Genomic DNA, 14921 nt, shown 5'->3' with positions numbered 1-14921 from the left:
TTCAAGTGTCCTATTGTCTCAGGAAACAGCCCTATTGCTTTCTGTGTCCGCCCTGCCAGTCATTCCGATGGCGTTTACCACCGCCCATTCAGATTCGCTTATCTTTCCATTGCTTTCTCCAAGCCCGCGACAACGTAACTATGACAGATTTATTTCTCCGGAGACACTCCCGCATGCGAACAAAACATGCTCAATTGAATTCGCAGTATTTCCACACGCCAAGGATGAACAGTGATTTCAGTTACAAGTCCGCATTTTCTAATGAAAGCGATGACACCTTTCATGTTACCTGAGAACAGTTCACATGTAATCACTGTTTCAGTGGCACTTGCATTCGGGAAGAAGGATTTATAATTGCAAAGGTCTGTACACATCCACGGTTGCAGCACCGCGACTAAGTCAAATACACGGAAAGTAGTTTATTGCATGAAAACCAAAGAATCTATAAAATAGATCGCATCATATTTGTTCTTCATATATTCTTCAATAGAAATCGCCACTAACACCATAGCCGCGTGCAATGTCTGCCGCCATTCAAGCTCTACTCCGTTGCAAATTTTTAATTCCTTTGTTTTTTGTTGTTTTTCGTTGTGCAGAGTTAGATTTTCGGAGTGACGAAGCAGGCATACCGCGGCTGCGTGCAGAAATATCAAGGCGGCAAAGCGTGTCGCTTTTCAGACCACGTGATCAAGCGTTGGCCGACGCCATCTGGAGAGCGCACCCAAAGGGGACGCGGCCTTGGGAGCGCACATCGTGCCGCCACCAGCAGCCTCTAATGAGTTTTACAGGCATTGACGGTTCTCGATCAGGCCTCCCCTCCCTCTTGGTAGGCATTTTTTGCTGATTCATTCTGTATACGGCTGCACTGTTAACTCGTTCTTTTTCTTGGAATGATATCCACAACACTGTAAATTTATTTGTACCGGACACCCCTATGTGATACCCTGAACTATAGAGGGCCTTTAGGGGTAACTTGAATAAATAAATGTGTTTGTCGCTGCGGGAGCCATCGAGATTAAGCGAATACTGATTGTTGCATAAAACTTATATCACTTACTAGGAAGTAAGTGATATAAGGCTTGGGAGTAAGGCTTGGACGAGTTGGTAATTACTAGCAAGAGATGTGTCGCTGAAATTGCTCAAACAGCGTGCCAATAAAATGTCGCACACGTGTGCGGCGACCTTCGTGATTTAAGTCGTGAATTAATCAGTGATTTCTGTGACTAACCACAAACATTCTTAGAAAAGAGTCCCGAAAAAGTTACATGTTCTTGCTGCTTCGTGTAGCATCCGAATTCCAGGGCAGATGCGTCTGCTGCGAAAGATATTCGCCGTTTCTTTATTTGCGCGCAATGAGCTGTGCTCGAAAAACGCGTGCCGTCACGGATGCGCACAATTGAGCACGAATATTAGACAAAATTGTGCCGGACGCTCACACGCCCGAATACAAAAAATGCACGCGCACATAAATAACGTTTGCATTACTTTGGCACTGTAGACTTGGAGTCGCCTTGGTCTATAGAAAAAAAATATATCATCATCATCAGCCTATATTTAAGTCCACTGCAGGACGAAGGCCTCTCCCTGAGATCTCCAATTACCCCTGTCTCGCGCTAGCTGATTCCAATTTGCGTCTGCTAATTGTCTACATTCATCACCCCACCTAGTTTTCTGCCGTCCTCGACTGCGCTTCCCTTCTCTTGGTATCCATTCTGTAACCCTAATGGTCCACCGGTTACCCATCCTACGCATTACATGGCCTGCCCAGCTCCATTTCTTCCGCTTAATGTCAACGAGAATATCGGCTATTCCCGTTTGTTCTCTGATCCACACCGCTCGCTTCCTGTCTCTCTCTCTCTCTCTCTCTCTATATATATATATATATATATATATATATATATATATATATATATAGACAAATAAAGTACTGTAGCACATATCGAAATAATTTTGACTTTAAAAGAAACCCATCGTTTGCACCAGGTGTTTCGATCCGGCCTCGAAAACATTGTTAGCGCTGGCGATAAGAAACACGCCAAGAGCATTGAGAACATAACAATGGTGGCTGTGCGTTCGGTTATGCCGGAAGACGCGCGAGTGTTAACTGCACTCGGTTATTGTTCGTGTTTTGGTCAGCGTGTCAGACAGTGTGCAACCTCCGCGCTTCGCCGAGGTCATCCGCTGCTGTAGGGTGCGCGGCTGGGATCGAAGCAATTAATTTCACAGCGGCCCTCTGTGTTCACGCGTGCATGGGGAGCGTCAAGGCCACGTCCGACATATGTTGCCGCGTCTTTAGAGCGCACATGGCACCCTTGCCCAAGGAGACCTGTGCCCACACGCTTCGAAAAGGGCGTCAGCGGTGGTCTCGTGAAATAGCGCCAACAATTAATACGAGCCTGGCAAGTATTCGCCGAATCCACTCCGACAATGAACGTTGTTATACTGGGAAATGCTTGCGAAAGATACATCAAATGCTGGGGATAAGTATGGAAATGACGCTCAAGACGCCGGGAGCACCGCTTCTGCCTGCTTTCAACTAAATGTGTTGCTGAGAACTCGTGGGGGCGAAATGTAAAAAATTGGAGGACGCTTATTAAGCTTCGCCTTTAAGAGTAGAACGCGATAGCGTTATCGGGACCCGTTCACATCGCATCGTTCGCAGCCAGCAAGCAGGCTGGCGAACACATTGCAACACAGGACGTGGGAAAGCCAGCTTACAGAGACCAAGCTTGCACCGATCCCCTTACAGTCGGCTTCACTTTTAAACAGAAATGCATTGCTGGGAAGACGTTTTTACGGGGGCAATATAAGTCGTCTTATATTAAAATGTGAAGGCTCTAGGACCTTTTTTTTCATTTTATTAATTGCTTGCTATTGCCCCGACGCGAGCGCGTGTCCAATACGCATTTTTGACCTGCCGTAGGGAGCCTACATGCAAGCGCTTACATGTAGGCTCCCTAACCTGCCGAGGATGCCAGCGCCATCTGGATAATATTTTCGCAAGTAGGCTACCCGAGTGAGCCGGTGTTTTTATAGTAGAAATGCTGGCAAAAGAGGTTTGTGTTTGAGTTTCCTCGTAACAGAATTATGTTTTCTCGTACATTCAAATAACAGTTCGACGCCACCATGTGTGTAGGTTGTGCTCAAGTTGTACTTTACCATTTTCCTGACGGATTTCACTGTGAGAAATGCAATTTTTGTTTGCCAAAAGTCTACACCACAACGAAGGGCCTGCGCGGTCGGGGTGATTGCGGATTATTACCGCTACGGACGACGCCTTTAACGCTATCGCGTTAAAGCGGCCGTACATTGGAGGTACGTTAGAGATCTCTAGGTGGTCGAAATTTCTGGAGCCGCCCACTACGGCGTGCCTCTAACTCATATCGTAGTTTTGGCACTGGGTTCCCCGTGCCAGAGTTACACTTTGAATTTCTCGAACCATCCTGGAGACTCACTTCAGTGGATACGTCTTGCAATCTCACCAGCTACAATTCGTAAATTGCAACATATGCAGCAAAGTAATATATTAATAACTGAATTAGTGAATATTTGCTAATTACTTGAATAAATGTTCGCATTTCTCTTGATAGTAATTCCACGTCTTCTAATATTCCGGCTCAACGACAAGAATTGTACTATCCGCAAAAGGCAATTTTATTTTAAATTCCGGAAAACTTAAATAGGATAATATGATCACCACGTATATATATTTTTTTTCTGAATTAACATTTTCCACAGGGGAACAGGAAACAGATGTGACTGTTCTTGTTAAGTAAAATATAAGAACTAGCAGTCTTATTAACATGTTTTAGCACTTAATGACAGCCCCACAAATGTATTTATCTGTGACAGAATTGTACGGCTCATGCTTATGACTACATCATGGGATCGACGATTTGACTATCAACCAGGTTAGCATAACGCCTAATAACGATAGTGCTCATAAAAAAATGAAAGAACCACCTAAGAGCGCAACGCTGGTAAACATTACAGCAACACGCCAACTATTGTGTGGCCGAGATAAACAAAAGGAAAACTCATGATTTGTATGGTGAAGTGAAGCATGTTTCCACAAGTACGATAGAAGTTATTGCTGCATGAGATATACAGGGAGAAAAGTATAACTATCGCTGAAACGAAAGCTGAGCTAGACATTACCGCTGCAGATGAGCTAGCCAAGCCCGTTTCAGACGTTGCTGAACTACTAAAAAATTATTCAAACACTTTTCTAAAACCGCCCAACGAGCAGTGGGTGGTACGAACTCCTTTGGTGGCATCTGTCAGAAGCCTTACAACAGACCCTTTTGACGGCAATGCCGTGGGCGCCGCCATGTTTTTTATAGATATCATTGACGGTGACTGGGTGGACGTATGCAGATTACACGCGAGAAACTTACTATGCCAGAAAGCGGCGCTACTTCCTTTGCCACTGTATCACGAGCGGTACTCGCCCTTGCAGACGTATCGAGGTTGCAGTTGTTTACTTGGAGATTATCGATACAATGCCGGCGGATGCGTGAATTTTTTTTCCTCGAGGAAAGCCGTGCACTGCGAAGGGCCGGCAACAGAGGCAGTCCTTATGTACTTAAAATGAATAGACGGATAGTATCAGAGGAAGGACAGGTTACCCTACTGATTCACTTTTAAATTTCTTCACGTTTTAAGTATACCATGTACCAACTAGCCCGACAACGAGTCATAACATACTAAAGTCCTTATGTAGCCGTGAACTTGGCCATACAGATTAATTTCCGTACTTAATATGCAAGTCCCTATTTCTGCAGCCAACTATCACACACGTGTCCCCTCTGCCGCTCCATATTTGGCATCGTGAATGAAGCACAGTTGCATTTCCGACACCTGATCGCACAGTCACCGAATGGTAATGATCTCGTATTCCTGCGCTTTCGCTGATGCAATGTGCGGCGCGCCGCCAGAATCGCTATCTCTTTGATCGACAGCAAGATGCTCCGCGAAAAGGAACGATGTTGAACAAGTATGGTTTGAGAAATTGCCTTAGTTAAGCCAGCAAAACGATTTATATGAATCATTGGCTTCCGGACTGCACAATACAAAGTGCCACTCCTGCAGGTCGACTGCACGCACGTTTGCTTTTCTGTGCAGCGAGTTCTTTGACAGTGAAAGAAAGTGCCATTCGCGTTTTTTTACCGTACGTAACGCGGTGTAATTCATGGTTAGAAATAGCACGAAGGGCCAAATACACTCGTGTTGTTTTCTTCTGTCGTCTTTCTAGGATACTGGGTTTTTGGATCCAGAGCAACTTGAAAGCCACCCACACCATCCAAACCCTAAGGTCCACCACCAACCAGATCTCGCGGATTATCAAGCGAATAACAAGAAGCCGCAAGGGCATGCGAGAAGAGGACACGCTCCACCTCGTCCAGGCTCTGGTCATCAGCAGAGTAACGTTTAGCATGCCGTATCACTACGACTCGCTAAACAAACGCGACCAAGAACAAGTCGATGCCATCATCAGAGGCGCGTACAAAACGGCCCTGGGTCTCCCTGTTACCACCTCAAACGAGAAGTTAGCGGCTCTCGGGATCTACAACACCTTCGCTGAGCTGTCGGACGCGGTTATGGCTTCGCAAAAAGCCAGACTACAGAACACGGCGGCGGGCAGAGCCATCCTCCACCGGACCGGAACGGCAACGGAGCTTCGTGCCCTCGATGGGCAACGATCACTCCCGCCCGAGGTCAGAAGCAAGATCACGGCGAACCCCATACCAAAGCACATGAGTCATGAACTCCACGAAGGACGATGCAAGGCGCGGGTCGACAGACAGCGCCGACAATTCAAGGATGACCCGAACGTAACGTACGTGGACGTGGCGGCGTACCCTGCAGGGGGCCTCTTCGCGGTAGCTGCCGTGAACGGGAGAGACAACTCTTTAACCCTCGCGGCCTCCGTCAGGGCAGAGACCCCAGCTGCGGCTGAGACCATAGCCGCGGCGCTAGTAATAAAGCAACATGACAGGGTGTGCAGGGAAGTTCATGTCGTTACCGACTCGCAACAGGCCTGCCGCAACTTTACCAACGGACGAACACCGGTGCTGGCGGCTAAGATTCTAGGCCCGAGGCTGCAAGAATCCCATCAAATCACGTGGACGCCGGGTCACGCGGGACTGGAGGGGAACGAAAGGGCGAACGCCTTAGCTCGAGCGCTAATTAACCGAGCGGGGCAAAACGAATCGTCTGATCAATCCCCACCCTTTACCTTTGTGCCCCTGCCATCAAATTATTGCGACCGACTCGAGATCCAGCGACTCAACCGCAGGATTTATCCTCCCCCTCACAAAAAACTCAGCACTGAAGACGCAATAGCCCTCAGACTTATCCAAACAAACACATTCCCAAACCTACACAGATACAGCAAAATATACCCACAAACATATCGTGGCATCTGCCCCTGGTGCGGCGACACACGCCCTACGCTCTTTCACATCTCGTGGGGGTGCGGGGGCAAACCTGAACATTTAAAGACGTTAACACGTCATTTGAGCGGTGGGAGGTACAGCTGACCGGCGATACCCTGGCGGGACAAGAAGCTCTCGTCCAGCAAGTACGTCGAGCAGCCATGGCCAGTGGAGTCCTGGAATGAGGACACCACCCACTCGTCCTCAAGATCAACTCGATGGTCTAAATAAATGTTTTTCTCTCTCTCTCTGTCGTCTTTGTCTCTTAGTGCTTTTTGTAACTACGAATCCACACAAACTCGTCCACGTCGCCACTTTAGTGAATTAACGCGGTGTGGACTGCGCTGGTAGTGGTTTGAGATTTTGGGGATGAAATACATGGCACCGGCCCCAAATCTTCAAAACTTGCCCTGATTGCCCATTCTAGTAGCGTCAGGTCCTCATCAGCTTGCTGCTCGATTATTCCACGTGCCCTTTCACTGGCGCTTGTGGGCCATATAGAGACGGCACTTCTAAAAATTTCTACAGCAGCGAGACAGGGGTAGGGATCCCTGAGGGCAGCTTCTTGACCATATTGGCAGAGACTATTTGGTCATAAACAGCTACCAACTCCCGAGAGCACTCCAGAGCCCAAAAATGGGTAAAGCTACTCAGCGCGAAAACACAGGGGTTCAGCTTGAGGTTTCGGCATTACACCAGAAGTGAGAGCGGACCAAGAACTTACAAATATGTGTGCAACATGAAGGTATATTTCATATCTCATTTCTATTTTAAAGGCAGCAGTGCATCGCTGTTCGAAGGTGAAGTACACAACCATGAAATGACAGAGTTTCTGGAAGAAAGTATCTCCGTCGATGACTTGCTGCAAGACGCTGACGGCAACGGAAACGTCGCTAATATCTGCGAATAAAGCAAAGGCTCTATCGAACCGGCGTCCTTGCGACAGTCATAATTAGTTTCCAAAACAACAAAACAAGAGAACCTTGCAGCTATGACTGCCATGTCGCGTTCGGACCAACCAAACCCTTCTGCATTTTCTGACCAGACGCGTTATCACGCTTTTTCGATGTTCGGTCATCTATATGATACTGCAAAAGTTCATGCTAAGCATTTCGTCCTGGAGACGGCAGTACAATGTCCATGTTTTTATCACTACATTTGCGAGAGAGATTGCAGGGTTAGAGAGGACAGACTATTCCACTTGGTGGCCATATTCCCAAGGGACACGACAGCACAGCGGAATTAAGGAGCCCTGATTTCAGAGACTATTTTTGGTGGCCTTCGCTAGGGGCCACAAGACCATAAAGAGTTCGCTCGTGCAGTGTAGGTTGACCCTCCATCTTCCCCAGCGCCCCCCCCCCCTTTTTTTTTCTTCTTGTTCTGGTTCTCGGGGGTTCATCAGTTGCCTAGCCGTGTCTTGACTCACATGATGCACTCGTGTGTCAACACCGGAAAGTTCATCTCCTTTAGCTCCTCCATTCGGACATGGCTAGCACAAGATAACACACTAGAGCAGACAGTGGAGCGTAGACAGAGGAGCAATGCTTACGCATGGCTTGTTCTGCTGTTTTTATTATTGCGATAGCAATTATATGGACACTTCAACCAGATTTCTGCCGTCGGTGTCGCCGTCGCCGTGAGGTTCCGTATAAAGGCCAAAAGCGATAAAATCGTCGCCGCGCGCTGTATGCGCGAGTGAAAGCGCGCGGGGGACGCGTGCTATCACGGAGAGCGAACGCACGGCGGAAAGCAAACGCGACCGTCACGCGAAAGGCGTGGGGGTATGGGAGGGAGGGAGGGAGGCGGGGCGACGCTGTGCTACGGCACCAAATGATTATCTTGCAACAGGCCGCAAGGGGAACTGGCCACTCAATCTCCCACGCGAAAGCAAGAAAGCGGGAAGGCAGCGCAGGAGGGAGGGAGGGTGGGGGGGGGGCGGCAGCTTCTACTCTGCCAACAACTGCGTTTGTACTTTGCCCCGCTGTGGCGGTCGCCCGCACCGTCTCTTAAAAGCGATCTCCACTCGGAACTGACCTTTGTATGCGCCGTGCATTCGCCGCTCAGTTTCCGTTGAAGCGATAGACCGCACGAACCTTCGCCCGCTGCGGCGGCTGCACTTGCTGCCAGCGTGATCAGTGTGATCTATTCATGTTTGCTTGTGCGCGCTGACACCACGCGTGTTAATTCAATTAGTAAGCGAATGTGTCCAAGTTTATGAAGCCGATAAAACTACTATCCCTACTCCTAATAGCTCTCTACTAATTTGCTATCGCAATTGATGCTTCGCTTTTCAGGCGAAGCTGCGACACTTTTTTTTTTTTCACTGCGACTAAGATTTGCCTTAAGGGCATAACGTAGGGTGTGTATTATATGTATGGTATCAGACCAGTTTGGTGTATGAAATCGACCCACCGTGGTTTCTCAGTGGCTATGGTGTTGAGCTGCTGAGCACGAGGTCGCGGGATCGAATACCGCCCACGGCGGCCGCATTTCGATGGGGGCGAAATGCGGAAACACCCGTGTACTTAGATTGAGGTGCACGGTAAAGAACCACAGGTGGTCCAAATTTCCGGAGTCGCCCGCTACGGCGTGCCTCATAATGAGATCGTGGTTTTGGCGCGTAAAACTCCATATATTTTTTTGGTGTATGAAATCAAGCGGTGTTCTGCGGAATTTGTTGTTGCGTACCTTGCGATCATAGATGGTCGCAGCACTGTAGCGTAAACCAGCTTGCAAACTAGGACAAGTCCATTGGAGGTGGTCGGAATCTGCTTCTGTCACTGGAAGAACACAGTATGGACATGCTGCACGCAATGGAAAGTGCGGTGACTTCCACACAGATGTGACAGCCGGTGCAATCCAAGCCTCGTAAGCACAACTTCCTCCGCTCTAATTAGGTGACAAGGGGAGAGACCAGACAGACGGTGCCATAAGAGCGCGTGTAACCGTGGGGAATTTTTGACGGGCGCGGAGTGGAGGTGAGGGGCTGAGGAGGGAGGGGAACTGACGGAATATCTTCAGTAGGAGAGCTGTGTGCAAGCAAGTAAGCAGCAATATTGTGAGGGTCCGCAGAATGACCTTGAATCCAGTGTACCTTGACGCAGGTATTGTGACTCAGGGTGTGTATCGTGTCACAGATTACCATTGCTTTATGTGCCCTCTTGACTACTTGAACGTCTGCTATGCAGTCACTGAAGCTAGTCACGCGTCTTAGTGTAGGCAGCCTAGAGGTAGCATCTTGCACAGGGTCGTAGATGGCTTGAAGTTTCATTATTAACGCGCTTGCTTCCGTAGAAATGTAATGCTGGTGGCACCTGATAAAATCATGCGTAGGACTAAGAAATGACGTCCTGCCGCCGTTTGGTATGATGCCAACATCCCTAAATACGTGGCAGGTGTCAGCCAAATCTGCATCAAAGATGATGCGCTCACTGGGGATATCTCATGTATTGATGCGTCGCAACTTGGTTGGTTTGTTCGTCGTGGTGTTTGTGAATTCCCAAGGAGGCATTAGCTCTGTATTCGAAGACCACGTTGAAATTCGGCATTCAGCGCTGTGCCAGCCGGTTGCTTTTTAAGCTCACGTGCTTCCTCACGCTTAGCATTGTGTTTAGCAGGGCATGTTCCTGTAATATTTGTATTGGAGTCATGCGGGGTAGCTCTGTTATTGTGCGCATAACGGCGCGATGAATTGTCTCCAACTGTGACCACTGTGCCATTGAAACCGCGCATGGTACACAGTTCACAGCTGCAAGGCAAAGGATTAGCTACCGTGCTATGTCTGTACGAACTCCAGCTGATTTGATGCAATCCGACGATTAAGGTGAAGTGCTCTCGTGGAAGATGGCCCGATTTTACAGAGCCAGTGCATCCCACTGCCTGACTGGTGAATATTGAGGCCCAGTATGCGGACCTCAAAAGTTTCAGTTATTGTTGTAGCGCCAAGCCGACGTGTAAATTGCAGTGCGTGAGCCTTCTACGTCCTGCCTAGTTGGCTACCACGACAAAGCTGGATTTCTCAGGCAATATTTTTCACCCTGCTTGCCGAGCAAAGTCCTGCCGAACATTAAGAGCTTCTTGAAGCTGTTGAGCTTGTCTAGGAACATCTTTGTGGATGGACCACACGGCCACATCGTGAGCATAGATTTAAGAACTTGACAATCGAAATCCGCTGTAGCTGCCAAGCTAGGGGTATAAGAGCAACTTTGGAAAGAATTTGAGCCAAAACCGAGCGTTGGGGGACTCCTATATTGTATGTGAACAACCCTTCTTGCTTTCCATCTACACTTACCGCAAATGCGCGATTATGAAGAAATGAGTAGATAAATATTATGACCTGCGGCGGAAGTCCCAATTCGATGAGGTTGGTGATTATGATGTCATGGTCTATATTGTTGTAAGCTTATGATCACGAGCTTTTCACGATGAGAAAATGCTCCACATTGCCTGGCCGTCAATGTGGATTGTTGACAAGCTCTCCGGCGACGCTGTTCACGCGTGGCTCCAACATCGCAGCCAGAGAGTGGGTGTATCGCAAACGTTATACTTCGAGTGGGGACCAATTTTCTCCATGCAAGTGGGCGCTGAATTTACTCTTTACTTCTGATCTCTGTACCAGCCCCGCAAGTATATTATGAAGCAGTATGTAACGCCTTCTCGAAGGTTTGTCGCAATTTGCTGACCGGACTGATCAGGGCATGTACGCCCTCGGAGAACTTGGTATAAAAAGAACCCTTTCCAGAAAATCTCAAGAAACAGGTATGTTTGCTGCTTAGAACACTTAAACATTCACGCGCCGGTATCTTGCAAATTACAAAGGCACCAAATGAACTGGCGGCTGACGTAACGATAATGAAAAAGAGCCATAAGAATTTGAAGCAAAATAACAGAAAGACACAACAAATTAGAAAGGCCATACAGCCTCAATCATTTTAGCAAAGAACAGCAAGACAGCGTTTCCCAAACAGATTACGCGACCTCCAACGCGAGTAAATGCAGCATGCATAAAGCCACCGGCCACCTCAACCTGCCCTAAACATTTGCACCCGCCGAATAAAAATTGGAGCACGCTTAAGCTTCGGCTTTAAGAGTGGAACGCGATAGCGTTATCGGGACCCGTTCGCGTCGCATTTTTCTTTGAGTAGGCTTCACTGCAACTTACAGCGTGGGAAAGCCAGCTTACGAAGACCTACCTTACACCAATCTCCTTAAAGTCGGCTTCACTTTTAAAGACAAATGCACTGCTGGGAATACATTTTTACAGGGGCCATATAGGCCGTCTTACATCAAAATGTGAAGACCCTAGGGCCTTTCTCTATTATTCTATTAATTGTTTGCTGCTGCCCCGAGGCGCGCGCGTGTCCAAAATTTGGAGGATGCTTTAGTTTTCAAAGTTCCCTGAATACTTGTCAGGCTTCCCTGCAGCTGCAGCTTTTTTTTTTTTTTGCCACCTTCGCCTCTGTGCGCCGCTACCGTTTTACGTTGATGATGATGATGATGATGATTTATTGGCATCCCCTTTGAAACGGGGCGGCGACAAATAGTCACCTAGCCTGCTTGATTTAATCAGGTATACTACACATGTTCTTTATCTAGCATTTTTGTATACCTCTCATTATTTTTCTTTTTCAAAAATTTACCTTGTACCGCTGCATATGATTTTAAGGGATCAGGTCGTATCCATCTTTTCCCTGCTTTTTTTCCACCAGTACTCTAACCGTCTCTTGCTGATCTCTATGGCTGATCTGTTTATGTTTCCTTCCACTTTAAACCCAAGCGCTTCTGGGAGTTGCACGTTACCTACGGTTCTCGCTGGGTGGATCCCGTCGCATTCCATTAGGATGTGCTGAGTGGTCTCTGGATCTTTACTGCAGCATACACATGTCTCATCTAGTTCCGAATATTTGTTCCGATATGTTTTCGTGGATACGTTGCCGTGGAGGCGAGCGCCATCTGGATTGGGTTTTCGCAAGTAACCTACCCGAGCCCCCCGCTGTTGTTATGGTAGAAATGCTGGAGAATAGATTTGTGTTTGAGTTTCCTCGTAACAGAATTATGTTTTCTTATACATTCAAATTACAATCCGACGCTGTTATGTCTGTAGGTTGTAGTTAAGTCGTAGGTTACGATTTTTCTGACAGATTTTACTTTGAGAAATTCAATTTTTGTTCACTATAACGCCTTGCGCCATGTGGAGGGCCGGTATGGTCGGGGTGGTTCGAAGCGTATTTTTCTGCCACGGACGCCAGATTTTCTGCGACACGGGGCTCTTAACGCTGTCGCGTTATAACTCCTCCATATAGTGCGGGTGAGGCACGTATGCGTTCCGCTATGCTCAGCCACGGCTGGGTTAGACGCGCATCTTCTCCACTGACGAGTGCTTGATCAGGGACATCGGACGCGCCACCACCATTCTAGGCTCACCCTCGCTCCCACAGCATACGGCGCGCGCGCCGCTGATCTTTATTAAGGCCGTGTATATGTTCAGTCGACCTTCAACGTCCTCGAACGAAAACCGTGTCGTCGAAGCGAAATCGTACACGATGACGACTCGGTATAGTAATTCATTTACAGCGACCCGGCATCGTGTCTCACCTTATGCAAACGCTCACCCAACATTTGTGATGGTGCGCGGGACACCATCGTCATCGTGTTAAGATACAGTTAATTCAGGCACTCCAACCGACGACCTTCGGTGGGAGTCGAACCCTCAAGCTTATGTGGGAATCGAACCCACCACCTTTGGCGTTAAGGCGAAGTTAATTAAGACACAGTTATTTATTTAGAGTTAATTAAGGGACTCGAACCCACGACCTTTGGTGAGATTTGCACCCTCGACTTTTGGTGGGAGTCGCCCCACAACCATTGGTGTTAATTAGGGAGAGGTTAATTAACGCACAGTTAATTAAGGTAGCGTAAATTGAGGCACTTGAACCCGCGACCTTTGGTATGAATAAACAAGTAATAAGAAACAACAACGCATTCGTATGACAATGTCATGTAATTTAGTGAATGTCTCTTGAGCACGCCGGCTTTCGCCTTCACCCTCTTTGGCGTATGCTAATGTGACTGTCAATTTTTGCTCTTGGACTTATAAAGTCCAGAACCACACGGCGACAGCGATGACAACGCCTGGAATTCACCTGGAGTGTGCATATAATTGCTTTCACAATAATAATATTCTTTAAATAAAAACAGAAGTTGAGAGCTCGCGCTGCCCATAAATTCCACTCTCTTGGTTGTTCTTTGCGCTACGCACAGTAGTTCTCATGGCGTACGCACGACCTGATAATGAGACGCGGATAATTTCATACAAACCTTCCCCTCAAGCTTGATTAGAAGTCATGTATCTTACTTTTTGCATGCCGCCAATGCAAAAGTCATTATGTATTACGATACATTATCATACAGTACACTACTGTACATTACTGAACATTATTCTACAGATAATGTATACACGTACAACATGGAATTGTTCAAACGTCACTGGATATCACACTCATGCGGCAGCAGAAGCACGTACGGCCACACTCACGAGCAAACACCTCACTGCAATAGACCACACTTATGCGGACACGGGAATCGATCACGTTTTCACGGAAATAGTGCCGCAGCGCAGGGGAAACACAGGTGTTTTTATACTTAATATATACAGTTCGCCGAAGGAAACGCTGGGACCCCTAGACAACTTGGTGCAGCAAGCGAGGCAGCTAGCTGGACAAAAACGGCCTCCTCATATTAGGCGACTTCAACGCGGCGCACGAGGCGTGGGGGGTACGTCAGACATACCAAAAAGGGAACAACCTTGTACAACGTCATACAACACCACCGACTTACGATAGTGACGGATTCGACATATACAACGAGAGTAGGCAACAGCACGACCCGCGACACCTGTCCCGATCTTGCGCTCGCGTCCAGACTTCAGAACGTCGAGTGGGAAAACACTAACGAGACGCTAGGGAGCGACCACTTCATACTCGACATCTCGGTACACCTGGGGAACTTCCCAAGGAGAAAGATACGCTCCACCAAAATCACGGACTGGGCAAACTTCCGCAGCGAAAGAGAAACTCAAGAAGCCCAAGCGATAACCGATCTAGAGGCCTGGATTAGAGAACTGCAGGAATCGGTAGCCAAACACTCCAAGGAGGTTGCACTCACCACGGACAATCCGGCAGTGGATCCGCGCCTCTTACACATGTGGGAAGCGCGCCACAGTCTGCTTAGAAGATGGCGAAGGCAGCGGCACAACCGCAAGCTAAAAATACGCATCGCGAAACTAACGGACGAGGCAGAGCGCTACGCAGAGCAACTTGCACGACAGAACTGGGACCAGTTCTGTAACTCCCTCCAAGGAACGCTGGGCACTGCGAAGACGTGGACCATACTCAGACATCTCCTAGATCCGACCCAGAGCAAGAGAGAAAGCAAGCACACGATGAGCCGAGTACTACACAACTTCGGAGGCACAGACGATCAGCT

The 14921-nt window shown here is 48.0% G+C and overlaps 1 protein-coding gene across 1 annotated transcript in view; it reads right to left on the bottom strand.

The window, feature by feature from the left end:
• The window catches only part of LOC119456565 (NGFI-A-binding protein homolog), a 624616-nt gene that overhangs the window by 68812 nt on the left and 540883 nt on the right, over positions 1-14921 (bottom strand). The gene's annotated exons all lie outside the window — the stretch shown is intronic.

The sequence above is a fragment of the Dermacentor silvarum genome, chromosome 6 (assembly GCF_013339745.2).
Source record: "Dermacentor silvarum isolate Dsil-2018 chromosome 6, BIME_Dsil_1.4, whole genome shotgun sequence".
NCBI classification, from domain to species: domain Eukaryota; kingdom Metazoa; phylum Arthropoda; class Arachnida; order Ixodida; family Ixodidae; genus Dermacentor; species Dermacentor silvarum.
This window is presented reverse-complemented; position numbering and strand designations above follow the sequence as displayed.